Source organism: Vombatus ursinus, unplaced genomic scaffold (assembly GCF_900497805.2).
Source record: "Vombatus ursinus unplaced genomic scaffold, bare-nosed wombat genome assembly UNPS02014163.1, whole genome shotgun sequence".
Lineage (NCBI taxonomy): Eukaryota > Metazoa > Chordata > Mammalia > Diprotodontia > Vombatidae > Vombatus > Vombatus ursinus.
Genome location: NW_020953941.1, coordinates 445,685 through 457,445, shown reverse-complemented (window position 1 = coordinate 457,445; position 11,761 = coordinate 445,685). Strand labels below are relative to the sequence as shown.

Here is an 11,761-nt window from a genome sequence, read left to right as displayed (position 1 = left end):
ATTTTGGTTAGGCTATTTTTTAAGGTGTTATTTTCTTCAGTATTTTTTTGGGTCTCCTTTAGCAAGCTGCTAACTTGTTTTTGATGATTTTCTTGCAAAACTCTCAGTTTTTCCTCTACTTCTCTTACAAGGCCTGGGACTGATTCACATTCTTCTTGGAGGCTTTGGATGTAGGAGCTTTGGCTTCGTTGTCTTCTTCTGGTTGTATGTTTTGATCTTCTTTGTCACCAAAGTAAGATAATATAGTCTGATTCTTCTTGCTCTGCTTACTCATGATCCTGGCCAATTACTTGAGTTTTAAACTGTTTGTTAAGGTAAAAGTCTCTTTCCAATGTGGAGAATGTACTGTCCCAAGCTTTGGGGGTTTGCACAGTTGTTTTCAGAGATACTTCTAGGGATCTGAAAAGTTTTAGTTCTTCCAAGGTGCTATGATAAGGAACGAGGTGTTTTCTGTCCACTGCCACAACAAGCTTCACCACACCAGCACTCCTTCTAGCCCCAGGACCGCCCCTCAGAACTGCGATCAGATTCAAGCACCCGTAAAGCAAGAGATTCCTGCCTCAGCACTGGCAAAGAGAACCTTGCAATCCTCCTCTGATCAGCCACTTGATTTCCCCTCAGTCTGTGTGCAGGAAGCTCAGGAAACCACCATGGCCCCGGGGCAGCTGAGACCTAGCTCCTTCTCTCGCCGAAGTCAGACTTTTCCCACTGACCTTCTAAGTTGTCTTTTGTGTTTGTGGGTTGAGAAGTCTAGAAACTGCCACAAGTATCCACGATTTAGTCCTCTGAGGCCTACTGCAGGGGTGCTGAGACCTGCAAGCCCATGCCGCACTGCACTCCTCTCCCCGCCTGGCATGATATACCTTTCTGATCAAACATCGAGGCTGTCTTTGGCTGGAAATTTGTTTCACTCTGTCTTTTTGTGGGTTCTGCTGCTTTAGAATTTGTTTAGAGCCATTTTTTATAGGTATTTGGAGGGTTTGGGCGAGAGCTCCAGCAAGTCACTGCTTTCCCACTGCCATCTTGGCTCTGCCCCCTCTGAGATTGTATTGGTGGACTTTTTAATGAAGAGATGGGCTAAAAGACTTTAGCTCCTGCTGAGAACATGGTTTAATCATGAGACTCTGCACCCTCCAAAAATCTGGACAGTTCAATCCATCTCCTTCCAGACTTCCCTCATTGGTTTTCTCAATAAGATGGGTCACCCTAAACTTTAATGGAGGGATAAAGGACAGAGGCTCCTTTCCCCAGTCTAAGAATTGCCCAGACTAGATTCTGCTTATACTATAAATGTAAATGTCCCCAGCAACTTTTGTTGAACAGTTAGCCTCTACTCCAGCAATTGAAGACTTTGATTTCATTAAATATTATAAAAGTGAGTTCATGCTTTTCTGTATATGTTGCACCTAATCTGTTCCCCAATCAACTTTTCTATTTTCTTAACCAGCAGCTAATAGATTTTGTGATTATTTATTTGTAATATAATTTGATATCTGTTCATTTGAAACCACCTCATTTCCAATTTTGTTTTCCAGTATTTCCTTTGAGATCCTTGGCTTTTACCGTAACCAAAGTCTTTTTTTTAAATTGTTTTATTTGCCTATAAATCAACATACAGTACTTTGATCTGTGTGTCACTGGATAAGTAAATTAATCTAGGTAGCAATGTCCAAGAGCAGTTAGTCTGGGCTAGTAAAAATCAGACTGAGATTAAGATAATAGCATGATCTAGTAAGGAGTCATTAATGTTTTTCCAGTTATTTATGACTGTTTACATTCTTTTTTGGTTCAAAAATATTTTATTTTTCTGAATTACTTGAAAAAACATTTTCAACATTTAAAAAATGAGTTTCAAATTTTCTCATTACCTCCTCTCCTCCCTCTTCTAATTGAGAAGGCAAACATGGAAACCTTGGGAAACATTGACTTCAAGTGTCAGGACATGGATCATAAATTGAGTCCATAAAGTTAAAAAAGGATGATAATTTAAGAAAGTAAAAGTGAAAGAGAATAGGGTGCTGTCATAGAAATCAAGCAGGAAAATATTAGAGAAGTATTCAACTGTGTCAAAGGCTGCAGAGATTTAGGAAGATGAAAACAAAGAATGAAAATTGAATATTATGATAAAGACCTCATGGGCAATCTAAGCTGTGAGCTGTCTGTCTAGGCTAACAAGAATACAAGTCAAATTGTGAGGGGTAAAATGATGATTACTTTTAAAATACTAGATTGTGTCTCCATATGAGTCAAATGTATTATGGAGATGATCTCAAATATTAGGGACAATCACTTTTGTATATATTCTATACTTCCTCTTCCCCTAATGACCATCACCTAAACGAAATCATCCTGAGGATAAATGGAATATACAGTAGGACTTCTGAAATTCTCTTAAGCTATTGGGAGTGGGAAGGAAAGGGAGTAGAATCCAAAGGGTAACTCAATGACAAAGATAGGGCTAATGATATATGTGTTAATGAAAGAACCTTGGCCATGTCCAAAAAAGTATTTTTTAAAGTGATCTCCCTAGGCACCAAAATGTAGCTTCTAAATATAATGGTGTTTTCTTTTGGCATCTTCAACATCTCTCTGGGAATTTATCCCCTAGATGCTCACAAACCATTAAATTCAGAGACTATTAAATAAGGTTTCTTTGGAAGACAATTTAATTGAAATGCTTTATAAGTATGTATGTGTGGCCAGTGTGATGGCTTTGATGATGTGATGGCCTCTCCTTTGGATTCCAAACCAGTGAGTAAAAGAATGTGTACAGAATGAGACTCATGTAAAAGGCCATCTTCTGGGTGAAGAACTTTGGAATGAAATATTCTTACATCACACCTACTTTTGAGATATTGCATTACTTTGTTTTTGTTAGCATTGTTTGCCCAAGCAGCAATCCATGATTCAAGGCACCAGGATTAGTTTTTTATGAGCAAACATCACCCAGGTATGTATCTGACTTTGGTATGGAACAAATTTAAGATTACCCCCCCCCCCACATACACACATTCACAAATAGACTGTATCTCCATATTTATCTGCCTCCTTAAGCCTTTATGTGGTATGTTAAGTTACTGATAGTAAACCTTGACTCCTATTTTTGATGCTTATTTTAATTCCTAATGTAGGGAAGAGCTAAATAGACTAAGGAAAAACATACACTCACACATACATGCATGAACACACACACAAATGCACACACATATATCACGTAGTAATCAGTCACCCTTTTACAAACCAGCCTATATTTCCATTATCTGTATTATCATTCTCCTTTTAAAATTCACTTATCCTCCCAGTTGTTCAATCTCAAGAAAATTATCAAATTTCTTTCCTCGAGTGGTTGATAAAAGTCTTCAGCTGAGGAGTGAGTAGGATTACACTGATTGCCTCAACAGAAAGTTAGGAGGACAGTGCTTTGTAAAGCTAGATATGTTAAGAAAATGTGACATATTTTAGTTCCCTATATAAACCAGTTTATTCTTTTCTTCATCATTTGGGGGTGGTTGGCTATCAAGTTCATAATATTTCTGTAGAGTGATAAAAATTCTATAGTAAATTATATTATATTTACTTAAACCCATTCTCCTGTACTATTTTATGTGAACCTAATAAAAGGAGAGATGGTCCAAGTATCTATTATTAACACTTTGGTAAATGAGAAAATTGAAATTTAGAGAGATTCTATTATGTGTTCAAAGTCATACTAGACATTGTACTATGGTGAGAAGGAAAGAAGGGAGAAAGGGTAAGAGTGAAAAAGAAGAGAGAGAAAAAAGAGAGAGACAGAGAGAGACAAAGAGATAGAGACAGACACAGAGAGAGACAGAGAGAGAGACAGAGAGTGAGACAGAGAGAAAGAGAGACAGAGACAGACACACAGAGAGGGAGAGACAGAGACAGAGTCAGATGGAGAGAGACAGAGTGAGACAGAGGGAGAAAGAGAGACACAGAGAGAGAGAGAGAGACAGAGAGAGAAAGACATACAGAGAGAAAGAGATTAATCATTTGGAGATCAGAGATGAGGAGAAAATGAAGAAAAACAACTAGGAAATACCAGGGGAAAAGCATAAACAGAGTCAAAAGTTACAAAGAGACTGAATGATGGAAAAAGGATGCTACTCTCTTTAATTCTCTTTTTCTTACACCTCCAGTTTGATCACACATCTGCTCAATACCATTTGCCCAGAAGCTTGCCAAAATTATTCACACCCTCACCCCATTATAATCATCAAATGTTCCCATTGATTCCTCAGTCCATGACTTCCTTTCAGAAATGGCAATAACAGTTTTTTTTTTTAATTCTTAGACATCCTGTTATAGTGTTTCTGAAAATCTTCTTTTACCAATGTAAATTCTAACCTGTTCTTGCTTTGCTATGCTTTGTGGTATTTCTTGCTGTTCTAACTTGGGAAATTTCACTCCAATTTTTTTAAAGACTTTAATAACTTATTTGACTCTGTTAATTGGTTGTTAGTGAATTTTCTTTTGGGACTTTGTCATTTTTAGTAATATTATTATTTTTGTAACCTACATTTCTACTAACTAATGGCTATATTTGATTCTATCTCATTTTGTAAAATAGGATATTTATTTTGTGTCTTCCTTACCCAATAGCAATGTTAAGCTCAATTATGTTTTCATTCACCTTGCATAATGAGTGGCATTGGGTTAAATATTAATTTTTGATGAATTGTAACCCTACTTTTCAGTCTTTTAAACTAGTCATGCCATTGAATGCTATCTTGAATCTTTAAAGGAATAGAAAAAAATGGATTGAAATAATGAAAAAGACAATGGAACATACATTTAATTTTAGAAAACATACCTACAGTTGACTAAATTTAAAACAATCTGGTGACTTTGATCTAAAAATATTATGACTAGATTTTTTTTGACATAACAACCTTCATTTGGTTTTATATTTCTAATGAAATATAAAGGTAATTGTGATGTTCTGTATGATTTCACATGATATACATACATATATACATACATATATATATATATATATATATATATGAGCAGACTCATCACACTTCAAGTGCATTGCAATGCAGAATAATGTCACAGAATTTGTTTTCTGGGAACTATTCATGAACAAGGAAATTAAGCTTTTAAGTTTTATTTTCTTCTTACTATGCTGTTTAGCAATGCTTTTTGGGCAACTTTGTCATCTTCATTACCATTTCCTATAGTTATCTGATTCAACAACCCATGTACTGTTTTCTCTGTCACTTGTCTCTTATGGATTTGGGTTATACATCCACCATCATACCCAGGCTGATCAGGGACTTACTTGCCAAAAGTAAAACCATCTCCTACAACAGCTGCATGACTCAGCTCTTCGGTGCTCATTTACTGGGTAGTGCTGAGATGCTCATCCTAGCGTCCATGGCCTTTGATCACTACATATCCATCTGTAAAGTATTACACTACCTCCTAATTTTGAACCTGAAAAATATGTAACTTATTTATTCTGCTTGCTTGTGTTGGAGCCTTTTGGCATTCCATTGCCCAGCTATTCATGATTCTTAGTTTACCTTTCTGTGGCCCTAACCAGATTGATCACTATACATGTGATGTAAAACCCCTCCTGCATCTAGTTTGCTTGGACACAAGTATCGTTAATTGCTTAGTCATTGCAAATACTGGGATGGTAGCCTTGGTTACCTTTTTGGTTTTGATTTCATCTTATATTGCTATATTATATAACCTTCAAACATATTCATCAGAAGGTAGAAGAAAAGCTCTCTTTACTTATGGTTTCCATGTCATGGTTATGGTCCTTTTCTTTGTGCCTTGTATCTCCGCTTATGTCCCTCCACCTAGAGCTGGCAATAATAACAAGGAATTTTCCATATTTTATACAGTGATTGTACCTATGTTGAATCTTCTCATTTATACACTGAGAAATGCAGAGATGAAAAATGCTATGCAAAAGGTGTGGTCTAGAAAAATAGATTTATTATTCCATTTAAACATATGAATTTCAATTTGTCTCCGCTCCCCACCCCCATAACCACACACTGGATCCTGGTGAAGATTTGAGCGCTTTTCATCAGCCTGTGAGAACCAAATGCTATTTTGAAAAGCATAACACTTTCTAGGTGATTATAAATGAAACAATTAGTTACAGAAGACAAAAAAAATTTATTGATTTCTTGCTATATGGGCTCAAAAATGGAGATGTAAATGGCACCCCACCCCAGTCTGCCCCTTTATTCAAGAAGTTTACATACCAATATTGGTGATAACATGAATAGGGGAATGGTAGCCAAGGAAGGATACTTTGGTCCAAACTTTTCAGATATCGAGTGAAGTCATAGAGGAGTACTATGCCACTCTTTATCCAGGAATAATAGCAAAGCTTCTTTGATCATGGTTCATGGTCAAGGTGGGACTGAGTCTAGTAACTGAATGATCTTTGGCACACTCCCTAATGTTCTTACCAACTGCAAAACCAATGCAATTCAGTGTATATACCATTTAAGGATTATAGAAGCAGATCCTTCTTGTTTTATTTCCTGGTGAAGAACAGTCACATCAGAATAAAGCACAAGAACACACAGAATTGAGCAAATATCTGTGGTTGTCCCAGAAGACCTTACCCCACAGTACTTCTGTGTCACAAGGCTACATGCTGATTCCTCTTTTCACCATCTAGAATATGTTATTCTATATTAACAAATTAGTAAAGGGGATTGAGCAGAGATGAGCCTTCTTAAAGATTCCATTATCACTCTTACTTAAATATGTAGGCTTCACACAGCCTCCTGGAGTTGGGGAATTATTTTTTCATTAAAAAAAAATAAACAACTTGTTTCCTTTCAGAATATACGGCAATATATTTTGACTTTCTGCCTTTATAGGTAAATTATTGTTGTTACCATACCATGTATCAGTCACAACGAAAGGTAGCAAAGCAGTGAGAATTGCCAGTAATTTATATGTATTTCAAATCCTACAGATATATGCAAACTGGGTGCAGGGAAACTGAATCCCAAAATTGTTTGTGGGAAAGTTTTGTTAATTCCCATGAGTCTGCTTGTTGTAAATGAACAAGATTGGCTTCATCTGTAACAGAATGAGTGTTCACCCCATTTAGCAAGACTGTTACTCATCTATTCTTTGTAACAATGACTATGGTGTAGAAGGTGGGGATGTTGAAATTTCACCTTATCAGAATTTGGATGAGACATACTCAGCTCTTTTCAGACCATGAATGAGAAAACAAATAAATGATAAAACAAACATAAAATCCATCTTGCTGGGAATTTAGCAGTTTAAAAACCACAGTACCAAAACATTATTTGATTGACTGTAAGGAATGAGTTTATTGGGGGAATTTCTAGCCAGTAGTGTTTTAATCCATAGACATTTGACCATCAAAGTTATTTATGAGAAGGAATACTTGAAGTTTATAAACATGCCTGAAAGAGTGGTGAAATGACACTTTAGAAGCATGTTGCCTTTCATAATGTTAGAGAGTAGAATATAAAAATTGAGTCAACCCCCCAAAAAACATGATCCTAATATGCTCTGAAATATCTAACTCATCTGTATAAATGTATCATTTTCAGTGCAACTTTATCTTCTTTTAATACCTTTTTTTGTGATTTTGTCTTTGGTAATAAAATCCATATACATGGAAAAAGGGCATGTGTTAATGTATATAGGAAGTGCAATCATAGGATTAAAAAAAAAAACTTCCTCCTGGATTTGGTAAGCTTCAAAAGAACACATGATAATAGATAGAGAATTGACCTTGGACTGTTGATGAGGCTTCAATTTCTTCTGACAATTCTGAGTTGTGGGGCCCTGGCCAAATCATTTTACCCATCTAAGGCTCAATTTCCTTATCTGTAAAATGTGGGAAATATTACTTGGAAAATCTATCTCACAGTTTTATTAATGCTTAAATAAAATTATGTAAGGTGCTTTGCAAACTTTGAAGTGATACAGAAATGACAGCTTTTACTGTAAGGAAACAAATTATATCACCTATGTCAATTATGGCCATCTATGTCTGCTTTGAATCCCATATCAAGTTTGATTTAGCATTTATATCTAAAGGAATCTGAGAAATAAATGCAAATAATTGTAGCTACTTAAATAGTTTTTATAAAGACCACATAAGGGAATAAAAAATGAGTCCTCAATGCACTTTAATATAATATACAAATAAAATGTAAGCTGTCATGAGATAAAGACTGGCAAAATGGATGGCCATGATCCCAGAAAAACCTGGGTTCATGTGCCACCACTGAATCATACTTTCTGCATTATCCTGGGTAAGTCATTCCATATTTTAGGGTTCCAAGACTTCTCTAAGATTATGTGTTACAAAGGAGATGTTAAGCTGAAGTGCTACAGGGACTATCCTCATTTTGGAGTTCTGTATGTCAATAAAATCATGGATCCAATCATCATCATCATCATCATCATCATCATCATCCTCATAACCACTATAATCATCATTGTCATTATTATTTTACAGATGGAGAAACTTGTGGCACAGAATAGAAATGATTTGACCAAAGTGTTTTTACACACACACACAAACACACACACCAGGAAAATTTCCCCAAAAATGTGCCATTGTTTCAAATCAGTAGTGCTCATGAGTTTTATGGTGGTAACATGAAAAACAGTTGAGAAGAGGGAAGAGTTTAAGTGGGGAGAAAAAAGTGTGTTTTGAATGTTGGGTTATTATTTTTGTAATAAAGGAAATTCAGAAAACCACTCACAGAAACATAAGGAAAAGCTTGGATGAGAGATGAGGATTAATGATATAGATTTATGAGACATCAGTGGAGACTTGGTGGAAATACTGAGATAGAATGATATCCATGATGATGTGAATATGAAAGAAAAAAAATATGGGGAGGAGGAGTAGTTCTGAGAGATATAACTAGTAAAGGAATGAGAAGAAGGTGTGTCAGGAAAGGAAATAAAAATCCATTAACACTGGCAAATAACCAAAATAGTGTAAAAAAGTCAGGACATGAAGATAAATGGTGGAGGTCAATGGTGTTCCAAAGGAACCAACTCCCAAATAAAAATTATTCCAGATAAAAATGATCAAACCTAAAAATCATTCAGTTTTTATATATCAGCTAATTATTATTTTGATAAATTAGTAAACTATGGTTTTTTTTTCACTCCTGTGCATCTTATATACTATTTTATGTTATAGACATAACAGGGTTTAGGAATCAACTACTCCCGTATGTAGATTATGTGGGGTGATAACTCTACTTTCCACCTGCTATTTGTTAATTTGTCTTATTTATTCTCATCCCAGATTCTAAGGGAATCAATTCTATGGGAATTAGGTATATTCTGGTATTTCATTATTAGTTACTAAATTATCAATCTCTCTTTTATTGGTCATACAATTAGGTCTTAATTATCATGCACATTTATTAAATAGCGTTTATTAAACTAAAAAAACATTCATCATAATATTGGATTCCTCTCTTTTTACCTCAATCTCACTATTTGAAATTATATAAAAAAAACTAGTAAATAAAACTTGTAGCTGATTTTATGAAAAAGATAAACCATTGGATAATTTGGTTTTTAAAAAAAAAGAAAAAAGAAAACTGAAAGTATCAAAAATAAGAACTATCAACAGTGAAAAGGGTTTCATTGATGAAATTTTATTTAAAATTAACTTCTTCATGTTAATAGGCAGTCTAGTGAAATTGGCGGCACTCAAGTTCTGGAAATTCTTTGAGTATAGCAGTCCCTGATTTTGTTTTTCTTTTAGTTTTTATTTTAGATTTCATTTTCAGTACACTGTTACAAAGTAAAAGCATGAATGCACAAAATGGTATCAGTCAATATCAAGCAATCAGTAAAGATGTATTAAGAATTATCTATGTGCAGGTATTGTAGTAAACTCTGGGGATAGCAAAAGAGACAGAAGACAATTCCTGCTCTCAATGAGCTTACAATATAATGATCCAGTGTTGCAAGGGGTATCTTTGTATTATTATTCTAATGGAAGCAAACTAATATATCTTACAGAAGATAATATGTAAGCCTTATATTATGAACAAGAAAATTGGGACATAATACACATTTAAAAAACACATGACTTGGGAGAGGAACAAAAAAATATGACAGAATAAAAGCTTGATATTCACAATTAACTTCCTTCACTAAATAATGTATTTGTCTTTATTTTCATCACTACAGTCATGTCTATCACCCTGCCTGTACTCAAATATTGATATTTGTGCAAAAGAGGCCTTTCATAGAAACATTTAATCCTAAAATTACATTCCAATAACCAACACATTTTTCCTTTCATGACATATCACAAGAGACAAACTAATGCAATTCATTTAGATTTCCTTTCCTCCAGATATTTTGACACCACACCTTTCTCATGACATTTTTCATGTCAGTATTTCTCAGAGTGTAGATTATTGGGTTGAACATTGGAGCAATGATGGTATAGAATAGAGCAAACACTTTATCCTCTGTATAGGTGGTGGGAGGTTGAAGGTAGGAAAAACTTGCAGGTATGAAAAACAAAACAACAACTGTGAAATAAGACCCACGGGTGGAGAGAGCTTTCTGCCACCCTTCAGCTGAATGTGTGCGTAGGGTCCATAATATAATGGCATAAGAAACAAACAAGATCAAAAAGATTCCCAAGGCAATTATCCCTGAATTGATGACAACAAGAAGACCAATGGTGTAGGTATCTGTGCAGGCAATTTTCAGTGAGGGGAAAATGTCACAGAAATAGTAATCAATTTCACTGGGGCCGCAGAAGGGTAACTTCAGAGTCATGGACAACTGGGGAATGGAGTGAGCAGCCCCACCAGCCCAAGCCACTAAATGAGAAGGTTGCATTTCTTTCTGCTCATGATGACCATGTAGTGGAGAGGTTTACAGATGGCAACATAGCGGTCAAAGGCCATTGCAGTCAGGATGAAGACCTCAATACTGACAAAGAAGTGCACACTGAAGATTTGAAACATGCAATAATCATAGGAGATGATTTTTCTTTCAGTTAAAAGATCTTCAATTAGTTTTGGTGTAACACTGGACGTGTAGTAGATATCCATAGAAGACAAGTGACCGAGGAAATAGTACATTGGTTGATGGAAAAGATGACTGCAACAGATAGAGATGAGGATGACAAGGTTTCCTGTGAGAAGACTGATATAACAGAATAAGAAGAAGAGAAAGCAAAATATCTGGATGTTTTGGTCTTAGGAAAGTCCAAGGAGGATGAATTCTGTGACATTGCTTTTAGGCCTCATTTTACTTTTGTTTCTTTATATTCAGGATTAAGTTCCACGTCTGAAATTAGAAGAAATATTTTAGTGCAGTCATCTTCATGTAAAATGTCTTTCATCCATTAGGGTTATGAATATTTTCATTACTTTTATTAAAATATTATATGAGAAATGTCCAGAGATGTGGAAGTAAATTGACAACACACTTTGAGATCATGATAGGAGATGAATTGCCTTAATAGTGGGTGCTTACCCTGGAGAAGAAAACTGAGGCAAGACATGCTAACTGTTGTCTTCAAATATTTGACATGCTATCAGATAGAAGAAAATTCACACACATACGTAATACACACAAGTACATACATGTACCAGTACATGTACACATGCATGTATTCATTTATACATTCAGCTATGTGTGTACATATAGGCATAATATACATATGTATATTGAAAGAGAAAAAGAGTTTATGCTCAAGGATATGAATTATTTTTTCCCC

At 35.2% G+C, this 11,761-nt stretch overlaps 1 pseudogene; it reads right to left on the bottom strand.

Annotated features, from left to right (window-relative positions):
- Positions 1–10,344: 10,344 nt before the first annotated feature.
- Positions 10,345–11,288, bottom strand: LOC114041006 (annotated as a pseudogene).
- Between the last annotated feature and the right edge of the window lie 473 nt (positions 11,289–11,761).